Genomic DNA, 12,363 nt, shown 5'->3' on the forward strand with positions numbered 1-12,363 from the left:
GGAAGGTCACACACAGTGATAGAGAGGTCACACAGTGATATAGAGGGGTCACACACAGTGATATAGAGAGTGAGTCACACATAGTGATATAGAGGGGGCACGGGTAAATAGGACTTCTTTATTATGAACCCACCACCCCTGTCCCCTGTGGATTTTTTACTGATGCCCAGAATACCCCTTTAATTTATGCCTCTCTCTCACACACACACACAGCCTGCTGCAGCAATAGCACCCACACAGACTGCTGCAGCCATAGCAGACACATTCACAGCCTGCTGCAGCAATAGCACACACACACACTGCTACACTACTTATGTCTTCTCCTCCTCCATATTACACAGGATATCTTCATATTACACTGCTGCTCTTATACAGTCTTCCAGCATCCAGGAAGAGAACAGCACAGCCGTAGCATACACACACAGCCTGCTGCATCCATAACACACATACACACAAACACAGCCTGCTGCAGCCATAGCTCACACACACACACACAGCCTGCTGCAGCCATATTGCGCGCACACACACAGCTGCAGCCATAGCGCACACACTCATACACACAGCCTGCTGCAGCCATAGCAAACACACACACAGCCTGCTGCAGCCATAGCAAACACACACAGCTGCAGCCATAGCGCACATACTCATACACAGCCTGCTGCAGCCACAGCATACACACACTGCTACAGCCATAGTACATACACACACAGCCTGCTGCAGCCATAGCACGCACACACACGCACACACACTGCTACACTAGTTATGTCTTCTTCTTCTCCTCCTCTATATTACACAGGATATCTTTATATTACACTGCTGCTCATATACAATCATCCAGCATTCAGGAAGAGAACAGCCAAATAGTGACCGACAACTTTTCCCCGACCACCCTTATATAATAGGGCCAGTGTCCTATTAGAATGTTGCTTATAAAATACATTGATGAGCAAAACGTATAAAATTTTAATCAAAACTCAATTCAAAATTTCTTAAAGACCGGAGTCGGTCAATTTTTTCCGACTTCACAGCCCTGGTTAGCAGCGGTACTTTTAAGACTCTAGACTATGCAACACAGTAACATGCCGTATATAATTTTTTTTTTCTGTAAGTGAAAGGAAGAAGTTGCTAGATTCATCAGGGGAAAGGAGAGGAGTTCAGAGACTTGAGGTGTTTGGGGGTATTCATAGGCAAAGGTGAGAGAATGTTATGTTGATATCCTTATCATCATCACTATTGCCCAGACCAGAAATAAGTGTTCTAGTTCTGGTCACTGACAGTTGTTACACTTCCTACTGCTGAAACGGCCTGTGAGAATCCTCAGATCAGAGAACAGACGTTACGCTGAAAGCTGTTAGTTTACACAGGCCTCTATTAGCAAAATGGGAGATGTAATACTTAGCAAGTCAACTTTAAATGTAGCAAAGCTGCTGGGAGAGTAGTAGGGGTGGCGGAATCAGAGAAGGAGCAGTATTTTTAGGTCAATTCTCCTCACATGCTACTATCTTACCATTCTACACCATTGTTTCTGCAACAATGACCACACAGCCAGTCGGTGACTGGGGCAGGACACTGTCTAGCTGAGCAGGCATTGCCCACTGGGTCTTGACAAAATATTTTTAGTTTTAGCCAGAATTCTGGGTGGGTTCACACATGTCCACAGTGGATACCTTCCCTGTCATTTTCGTTGAGAATCCTTACTTGCAGTGGGATTGTCTGTCTAATGATACAAGCTTCCCATAGGTGTAATGTTCATACAACTTCCCTCACTGCTGAACTCCCAAGTTTGCCTACTTACACAGTAATAAATCCCCCATAAACAGCAAGACACACTTTCAGGTTGACACAAGTATCTAGATGTGTGGCGTGGCATAGCTATGGCGGTGTGAAGAATCAGTGAGGAGCTCCCTCCATAGCAGCACAACACAGCAGCTTTTCAGACCCCAATTCTGTCGCTGGGATGCCCGTGCACCGCAAGAAGCCGCCCATCAAGACCCCCGATTGCCTGTCCCGCACAGCGACGCTTCGGCACAGCCTAGAAAGGTTCCACCGCTCCTCAAGCCCTGACGCGCAGCGAGGCCCTGCATCTGTCATGGCGCCGACTCACAGGGAAGACGGCATGGACGCAGCTTCCTCACCATCGTCATCTGGGTGGTCAGTGGGAGACAGCATGCCAATGGGCACCCGGTCTCCTTCCCGGTCTCCAGTTGGTGACAGGGACTCCCTTCCTCCACCTCCCAGTAGTTTTCCCACGCGTGGCGCCATGTCGCAGACCTCGGACGCCATGTCAGCAGGCACACTGCAAAATGAGCTGCATGTGCTGAGGGAGCTCATACAGGCTTTGCCTTCTAAAGATGATATATTGCACATAGTACAACCCATAGAGGCTTCACAACAGCAAGCTATAGAGTCTGTTAAAGGTGACATTGAGCAATTGTCCACCAGAACATCTACTAATGAGGCAAATACTGCAGCACTAGAGTCTAGAGTGTTGCTTCTTGAACAGGAAGCACAAGCGAACCGTTGCCATTTGCAAACTATGGCGCTACACCTAGATGATCAAGAAAACAGAGGCAGGAGAAATAATGTATGGATAAAAGGTCTCCCTCAGCTTCCTAATGCGGACAATCTCTCTGTCAGGGTGCAATGCCTCTTTAACCAACTAACGAACAGACCCACAGATGCTACTTTCCGAATTGACAGAGTACATAGAGTTGCCAGAATGTTCCAGGGGGAAGCAGTGGCTCCTAGAGATTTATTATGCTGCAGGTTGATACAACCACTGCTGTCTAAAATTCATGAAGTGGGAGCTTCTTACAGGTGGGGACACCCATTTCATGTGGTTACCAGGAAAGATACCTCTACTTTTCTGCTACATCACCCAGATGATTTACGAGACCTGTTCTTATTCTTGAATATCCCTGCTATCCCTCTACCGGACTGGTTGGTGTTGGGACGTCAGGACAATCCGGCTGTGGTCCCCAGAAGAAGGAGGATGAATGCCAGAATCTCACGTACTGAAGACCAACCTCTGGAAGTAGATGAACCACTGACTGATCTCTCTCGGCGCCTCCCGATGAAAGCCTGACTGAGCATCAGTCGCACCCTTTACCCCCGTGATAAAGACTTCTCATTTTACTCCGGCTAGAGACGTCTACTCCAGACTTAACTATTTCTTCCTCATGCATAGGTATCTTCACCTTCTCACTGAGACACAAATAGGCTCTATCACCTTCTGCGTTATTAGACTCTCCTTTCCTATCCCACGACAATGGCACAGGAGACTTAACAATTCCCTTCTCACAGATATAGTGGTCCTAGCAGATCTTAAAAATTCCCTCACAGTATATTTCACGCTTAGCGCTTCTAATGATATCTTACCTGGAACTCTTTGGGAGGCACACAAATGTTTAGCTAGAGGGATCCTGATAAAGCACGGGGCGAGACTCAAAAAGAATAATTCCTCTAAAACTTTACAGCTTTTAGGTAATGTACACGCTCTGGAGGCTTTGCATTAAAAAAAAAACACTCAGAGGATACTAGGGTATCTTTAGTGCAAGCCGGAGATGTGCTTAGAACCCACCTTACCAAGTCAGCCAAAGCTAAACTAGCTAAATGTAGACGCCACTTCTATGAATTTGGGAATAAATGTGGTCGATCTCTGACCAAAGCCGTGCGAGCACAACAACTTCAATCTTATATACCTCACATACAGACTGGAGCAGACACCCAGGTAAATACCCCTTCTGCTATTGCAAATTCGCATCAGCAATTAAGTCTAAACAAGCTGGCAAGGCCCCTGGTCCAGAGGGGTCCGGTCTGTTATATCACAGGACATTCTTGGAGATTCTTAGCCCACATTTTCTTTCAGCTTTTATTTCTATTTCCGGGGGGCCTCCCAGCCACTAGATGCCACTCGTGCACACATAGCGGTGATTCCCAAGCCGGGAAAGGATGGAGCATCCTGTGCCAACTAGAGGCCAATCTCCCTGTTAAACGTAGACCTAAAACTTTTTTCCAAGATTTTGGCTTCCTGTTTATCAGTTCTTTTAGACCCAATCGTACATCCAGACCAAGTGGGCTTTATGCCTGGCAGGGAGGCGAGGGACAACACCATGAAGGCCATTAACCTGATCCACAAGGCTTATCTAACGAATTCCTCGCTTATGCTCCTTTCAACAGATGCTGAAAAAGCCTTTGATCTGGCTAATTGGTCCTTCATGGTGGAAACCTTGAAGTTTTTGGGAATAGGTCCCACATTCCTCGCGTGGGTGTCGTCCTTATACGCTGCTCCCAGTGCCAGAGTAAAAGTGAATGGGATCCTCTCTGAGAGTTTCCAAATCTATAATGGCACGAGGTTGGGATGCCCCCTCTCCCCCTTATTTTTATTTTGACCCTTAAACCGTTCCTGTGCTATGTCAGAGCGAACCGCAGCATTGAAAGGATAACAATTCACAACACTCAGTACAAAATAGCAGCATATGCTGATGATCTACTGTTTTTTATCTCTAACCCATGAGTTGCTTTACCCAATTTAATGGCTGAATTTGCCACTTTTGCCAGACTTACCAACTTTAAAATCAATTTTACAAAATCAGAAGCCTTGAACATTTCATTACCGGTGCGGGTGGTTGATGATCTATGCGCATCCTTTAGCTTTACTTGGACCGCTCATACTATCAAATACTTGGGGATTTACCTGGCCTCTGATCTTAACACCTTGTACCAACGTAACTATGTGCCTCTACTCACTACTATTAGTGCGCTGGGGCTTCCCGCTGAGGGTAGTAGTAGGTGGTAGTACTGGGTAGGACCCGGGTAGCCAGTTGCCAGATGTTAGGTCACGGTATTGGCACGAGGGGAGCTGACTAACCCACGGGAACCTGACCATGCGGGCCCGGGCAATTCTTCGTTGTCCCTAGTCAAGGCACCAATAACTAGACCAATGCCAGGGGTCAGAAACAACAGTAGTTGTGCGTTTATTGTAACGGTGGTAACCAATAGCAACAGTCTCTCTGGTTGCAACCAGGATTAAAGCAGACTTGGATATAACTGAGGAATGGATGATGCTGCAATAGGCTGTGATGATGGCGTTACTCAAAGCAATAGGAAACTGAATGATGGGAGTAGTAGTGCTGGAGATATGATACTGGGCGGAATGGATTGAACTGAATACTTGCTGTTGATGAGATTAGATGATGAGAGAAGTAGTGACTGAAGAACGGAACCCAGATCTTTGCTGAGAATGAGGAAGAAGGTCTCGACTAGACCGGAGTACTTCTGGACAGCACTGGAGCTGGCACCGCAGGATTGCGGCCTTGTATCACAGGACCTGCAGAGCACACGTCCTTCTCCCCTGAAGGTGGAGAGAAGGTCTTGAGGTAGACAACAGAGAAACGCACCCTTCCCTTTTGAAGGTAGAGGGAAGACTGAGGTGGACAGGAAGTGACATAGCATCCCCAGCCAAAGCTCGACGGCTATTGGGGTTACTATGGCAGCCAGGGACAAGTCACGTGACTCACCATGCCATTGCATCATCACACCATTGCACTGAATGTACATAAGAAATAAGTGAAATAACAGACCTGAATACTGAGAGGGGTGACCTAATATACACAGTTTGCAGTGGGACTATCTTTCCAGAACAGAACTAACCACAATAAAGGTGCAGATGTAAAATTACAGATAAATACTCTGTTCTGGGACACTGCATTAGGATGGACTGTGAACGCTGGAAGACAGGTCTTCATACTTGGTTTGGCCGATGTGCCATTTACAAAATGAACATCCTGCCCAGAATATTATTCCTTTACAATGTTTGCCAATTCACATCCCTGTAGCATTTTTTAAAACCATGTCTTCCATACAAACACGCTTTATCTGGGGAAACAAACCAGCACACATTCGCAGAGCGTTTCTGGTCCGTCCTAAAGACCACGGTGGGATAGGGTTGCCTGATGTTAAAAAAATATTATCTGGCCACTCATCTGTCAAATGTCATTGATTAGTGTCACAATGGCACTAGAAAACATGTGTGGCGATTGAGCAATCATATACTGGTGTCCCTCTTAAAGGAATAGCGTGGATTGCAATCGATAGTCTCTCAGATGTTAAATATCATCCTACCATCGGACTGACCTTAATCACATGCTCAGATAAGGTGATGAGGCAACATTTTGTTCCTCTTACCTCCAAAATGACGCCCATATTGGGTACTCCGCTTTTAGCCTTAGTTTTAGGGACAAGGTATTCAGAGATTGGATAAAAGTGGAGACTTTTAGGGCGCTGCACTTTATTAAAGACCAACAATGGCTCTCAGCCGATAATTTACATAACATGACAGAACCTGTCCCCTTAGGCCTGTGGAGAGTGGCACAGTTCCGACACTATCTGACTTCTTTACCTCCCCCTGAGCAATATGACAGATCACTTACCCAATTTGAGACATTGTGCGCAGCCAAAGAGCCCTTACGACGCTGAGTTTCCTGGTTATGGCTGCCAGGGCGTGTATACCGATTTGCTGGAAACAACAGGCCCCTCCATCACTCACACTATGGGTCTCTAAGGTGAATGACCTAATATAAATGGAACAAGCCAAAAAGACAGAAATGGCTGCACATCGCACCCATGGCTGACACGAAAGCTTGTTCAGCTACATTTAAAACCAACATCAGAAGTTAGTATATAATTTGGCCAAACCATATTGCCTCATGTACCACGTGCAGGTCTTCTGATACACATGAGTCCCTAACCAAACAACATCACTGTGCCGGTCAGCGACCACAATCCCCGCAAAACGTGCATAAGCAGAGAAGGGGGGCCACGGAATGGCCCTGCAACCCCATTGTCACAGGACCAGACCCAAAAGGGCACCCCCGAACCCCGCAGGCGCCACCGGCGGAAAAAGTGGACGCCAAGCAACACAAGTGTGAACAAGCTCTTACCTCTCTCCATTCCTCTGCAGGTAGAATGGGAGAATACTAGGAGATCCTCCCCTTATGTACACAGGTGCTTCCTGCTAATTTGGATCACATGGGTCTTACACAGCACGAGTGCTAGCCACAATGAAAAAAGGGACAGAATACATAAAATATGCACAAGCCAAAAAGACAGAAATGGCTGCACATCGCACCCATGGCTGACACGAAAGCTTGTTCAGCTACATTTAAAACCAACATCAGAAGTTAGTATATAATTTGGCCAAACCATATTGCCTCATGTACCACGTGCAGGTCTTCTGATACACGAGTCCCTAACTAATATAAATGGAAGATCTCCCCTCTGAACTTAAATCGTCTAATAAAAAATTCACCACTACTTGGACACTATGGATGCAATTTCAAGAAACAGATGCATACAAAGATCTACTGAGATGCCTGTGATGAAGGTTAAACGATGGAGGTTTTTCTTTGGTGGGCAGATGTCTGGTTTTGTGACTCTGCAATATGTGATAAACCTCAAACTCCAAAGCAAAATAAGTGAAACCAGAGAAGCAAAATAAAAACACAACACATTGTAATTAGGTGTCATATTTTATTTAAAATTACATGACACTGAAAAAAAGACCCAAACTCACAAAGAGTCACTCAGCAGCACTCAGGCGAGGAAACCCCCCAACTGTGGAGGAAACCTCTAGGGAGCCATGGCTGAAGAGTTGCCCCTCCCTTGGGCTTAGAGGGTAATATTAATATAACATATTTTGAGAATTTGTGAATTGTATCTAATTTTCTGAGGTCTAAAGCAGAAAACCACCTTTCCCCCTGCTAAAACCTTTCAAATGACATAAAGGATAGGGCAGGGTAAACTGGAGAAGGAGGCCCCACCACTTGTTTGGTTTTATCAGGTGCTGATGCCAGCCCTGTCATTGACAGCATGGATGGGTGAGTAGCTCTAACACTCTTTCCCGTCTGACACTAATGAATCATCTTGATGATAAATTCTATTAATTTGCTACTAGATGTTATTGCCTGAAGACTCTTCTAGATGTTAAGGGAGTCTTTTGCTCCAGTCACTGTTGTTATAGAGGGGCTCCTCCTTCCCCCATGTGAGGCAAATACATCCTCCTGATCTTATGGGCCCCTAATTTGCCTCTAGATGTTTAAAGGGTTTATCTGGGGAGCTAAAAAAGGTGTTTCCTTTCCCCCTTTAACAGGGTCCCACTTCCAGTTCCGACTCATCTCATCCCAACATCTTCTGACTTGGCTAAGGTCTGAGACAGTAGATCAGGTACTATGCTGTGATCACCACATGTGGGTGAAAGCCTCCTCCAGCAGTGGCAAATGTACTCACAGTGTCATGATGACATCAGACAACATTGCTTGTACATTGGCCGCAACTGGTTTCACCCACATGCGACATTCACAACAAAGTACCTGCCCCACTGTCTCAGCTCGCCGCCCTTATGCCAGGTCAGGAGATGTTGGTAGGAGATGAGACCAAACCAGAAGTGAGATGCTGGCGAGGGAGGAAATGTAACACCTTTTTAGTTACCTAGATTACCCCTTTAAAGGCACCTCCTCCTGACCCCACTAGATGTTGTGAGAGTCCTGTCCTCCTGTTTTGGTGGTAAATGGGGGCTCCTTCTCCCCCAAATGAGGCAAACAAATCCTCCTGGCCTCCTGGCCATATCTGGCTACAGGGGGCATATGTAACTATTAATGGCATACATCTGGCTACAGGTGGCATATGTAACTTATTAAGGGCACACATCTGGCTACAGGGGACATATGTAACTATTAAGGGCACACATCTGGCTACAGGGGGCATATGTAACTATTAAGGGCACACATCTGGCTACAGGGGGCATATGTAACTATTAAGGGCATACATCTGGCTACAGGGGGCATATGTAACTATTAAGGGCACACATCTGGCTACAGGGGGCATATGTAACTATTAAGGGCACACATCTGGCTACAGGGGGCATATGTAACTATTAAGGGCACACATCTGGCTACAGGGGGCATATGTAACTATTAAAGGCATACATCTGGCTACAGGTGGCATATGTAACTATTATGGGCATACATCTGGCTACAGGGGGCATATGTAACTTATTAAGGGCATACATCTGGCTACAGGGGACATATGTAACTATTAAGGGCACACATCTGGCTACAGGGGGCATATGTAACTATTAAGGGCACACATCTGGCTACAGGGGGCATATGTAACTATTAAGGGCATACATCTGGCTACAGGTGGCATATGTAACTATTATGGGCATACATCTGGCTACAGGGGGCATATGTAACTATTAACGGCACACATCTGGCTACAGGGGGCATACGTAACTATTAAGGGCATACATCTGGCTACAGGGGGCATATGTAACTATTAAGGGCACACATCTGGCTACAGGGGGCATATGTAACTATTAAGGGCACACATCTGGCTACAGGGGGCATACGTAACTATTAAGGGCATACATCTGGCTACAGGGGGCATATGTAACTATTAAGGGCACACATCTGGCTACAGGGGGCATATGTAACTTATTAAGGGCACACATCTGGCTACAGGGGGCATATGTAACTATTAAGGGCACACATCTGGCTACAGGGGACATATGTAACTATTAAGGGCACACATCTGGCTACAGGGGGCATACGTAACTATTAAGGGCATACATCTGGCTACAGGGGGCATATGTAACTATTAAGGGCACACATCTGGCTACAGGGGGCATATGTAACTATTAAGGGCATGCATCTGGCTACAGGGGGCATATGTAACTATTAAGGGCACACATCTGGCTACAGGGGGCATATGTAACTATTAAGGGCACACATCTGGCTACAGGGGGCATTTGTAACTATTGAGGGCTAGCATCTGGCTACAGGGGGCATTATGTATAGCTTAAGGGACCATCACATCTAACGACAGGGGACATTATTACAAGGTACAGGGTGCATTTAAACTAGTTACAAGGACCATATCTGTCTACATAGGACATTGCATCTAGTTACAGGGAGATTATTTAGTTGCAAGGTGCATTGTATACGGCTATAGAGGCTTTGTATCTGGATACTGAGAGCATATCTGGCTACAAAGGGGACTAGGTATAAGGCTATACTATATATATATGGCTACAGGTGACATTACATTAGTTTACAAAGGCATATCTAGTTGTAAGAGCCATTGTAACTGGTTATATAGGCGTTGTATCTGGCTACAGGGGGCGCACTGTATATGGCTACAGCAGATTCTGCACCTCATTCAGGTGGCATATATAGCTGCAAAGGGGCATTGTCTCTGGCTACAGGGACCATATCTGAGTATAGAGAGCATTGTCACTTGCTACAGGAGCATTGTGTCTGGCTACAGGGGTCACATCTATTTATCACAAGCATTGTATCTTGCTACAAGGGGCAATGTATCTGGCTACGGGGCATAACTGGCCCTGGAGGAATTGTTAGTAACCACATTGTGCATTGTATCTGGCTACAGGGGACATTACCTCTAGCTGCAGGGGCATATCTAGTTGTAAGAGGTATTGTATCTGGGTATAGGGGCATTGTTTCTGGCTACAGGGTTCTATCTAGCTAATAAGGAAATTGTATCGGGCTACAGGGGGCATCTCTGGCTACTTGAGCATTGTATCTGTATACAAGATGTATAATCTCAATATAAAGGTCTATCTGGCTATATGGGATATTGAACCTCATTACAGGGGAAATATGTAGTTGCAGAGGGTGTTGTATTGGTGGAGAGCTACTGAGGCATTATCACTGGCTATAGGGGGCATATCTGTCTACAGGAACCATTGTATCTAGCTACAGGAGCATTATTATTGGTAATAGGAAATGGGGCATTATATCTGGCTATAGGGGTCCATGTTATTGGGGAATGGGGCATTACTAATGGCTACAGGTGTCACTATTACTTGGGAAGGGGGCGTAATAACTGAGACATACAGATCAGTCATATTGTTATTAGGGGAATCTGATCAGGGAAAGAACTGCTAACAGTGTGTACACCGGGGGTGGGGGATGTATGTACCGTAAGCCTTTGCACCTGTAGGTTGCATTTGCACATTTTGATTTTTTTGTCGGTACTTTAGCCACATCCAGTGTGCAGCCTGCAGTGTGAACAGAGCCATTGGAGTGCTCCCAATCTCTGGGTTTTTTCTCTGATGTCTTTTCTGTGACATTGTTATTTAGTCCTCTCTCCTTATATTCGCAGCTATAGAGACAGTCACATCTAGTGTGGTCCTTTCCAGCCACCATGCTTCTTTTCCTTCAATAACTTGTTTCTCTTCCCGGGAGGAAAATAGTGTGGTGGTGTGGTGTACCTTCTCTTCTGTCCCATAATGACCTGCAGGATACTCTCCATCTGAGGGGATATGTCTTAGAATAAAGATGTCAGTATTTTGTAGTATAAGGTGTTACATTAATAGATATGTTGGCTTTATGTCAGCAGTAAAGTTTATAATTGCACACACAAAGAGCAAACAGTAAAATGGGCGTCCTTGTTTGCATATTTTGACAGAGGTCTCAATATTTAACATGTAATTCACTTTGTTAAATGTTATAATATTGGTCACTAGGTGTCGCTGTTTCTGCTCCTCTGCTTGTTTATTGTCATACAGCATGTTTGTCTATGACAGCGGCAAGGCTTGGATGAAATAAAGAAAGTTGGGGGGAGGCAGGGGTGATTCTAGCCTCTCTGCTGCCCGAGGCGAACTATAGTATGACGGCCCCCCCCCCCCCCCCCCCCCCCCGTCAATCTGCCCACATTATAATCCACTACTGCCCCCCACACACACACACACTGCTGTCCCCAATAAACATAATGTTTGGTCCCTTGCTGCACAGAGGATGTCAGGAGAGGAGGGGGCTGATCTTATAGGGGAGGTCACAGCAGCACAGAGGAGGTCAGGAGAGGAGGGGGCTAATCCTATAGGAGAGGTCCCAGCAGCACAGAGGATGTCAGGAGAGGAGGGGGCTAATCCTATAGGAGAGGTCCCAGCAGCACAGAGGATGTCAGGAGAGGAGGGTGCTAATCCTATAGGAGAAGTCCCAGCAGCACAAAGGATGTCAGGAGAGGAGGGTGCTGATCTTTTAGGAGATGGTCCCCCTCTTCCCCCCTTATAGATGGTCCCCTCTCCCTTATAGATGGTCCCCTCTCCCTTATAGACGGTCCCCCTCTCCCCCCCCTTATAGATGGTCCTCCTCTCCCCCCTCCCTTATAGATGGTCCCCCTCTCCCCCTCCCTTATAGATGGTCCCCCTCTCCCCCCTCCCTTATAGATGGTCCCCCTCTCCCCCCTCCCTTATAGATGGTCCCCCTCTCCCCCCTCCCTTATAGATGGTCCCCATCTCGCCCCTCCCTTATAGATGGTCCCCCTCTCCCCCCCTCCCTTATA

This window comes from Dendropsophus ebraccatus, chromosome 9 (genome assembly GCF_027789765.1).
Source record: "Dendropsophus ebraccatus isolate aDenEbr1 chromosome 9, aDenEbr1.pat, whole genome shotgun sequence".
In the NCBI taxonomy this organism is placed as follows: Eukaryota; Metazoa; Chordata; class Amphibia; order Anura; family Hylidae; genus Dendropsophus; species Dendropsophus ebraccatus.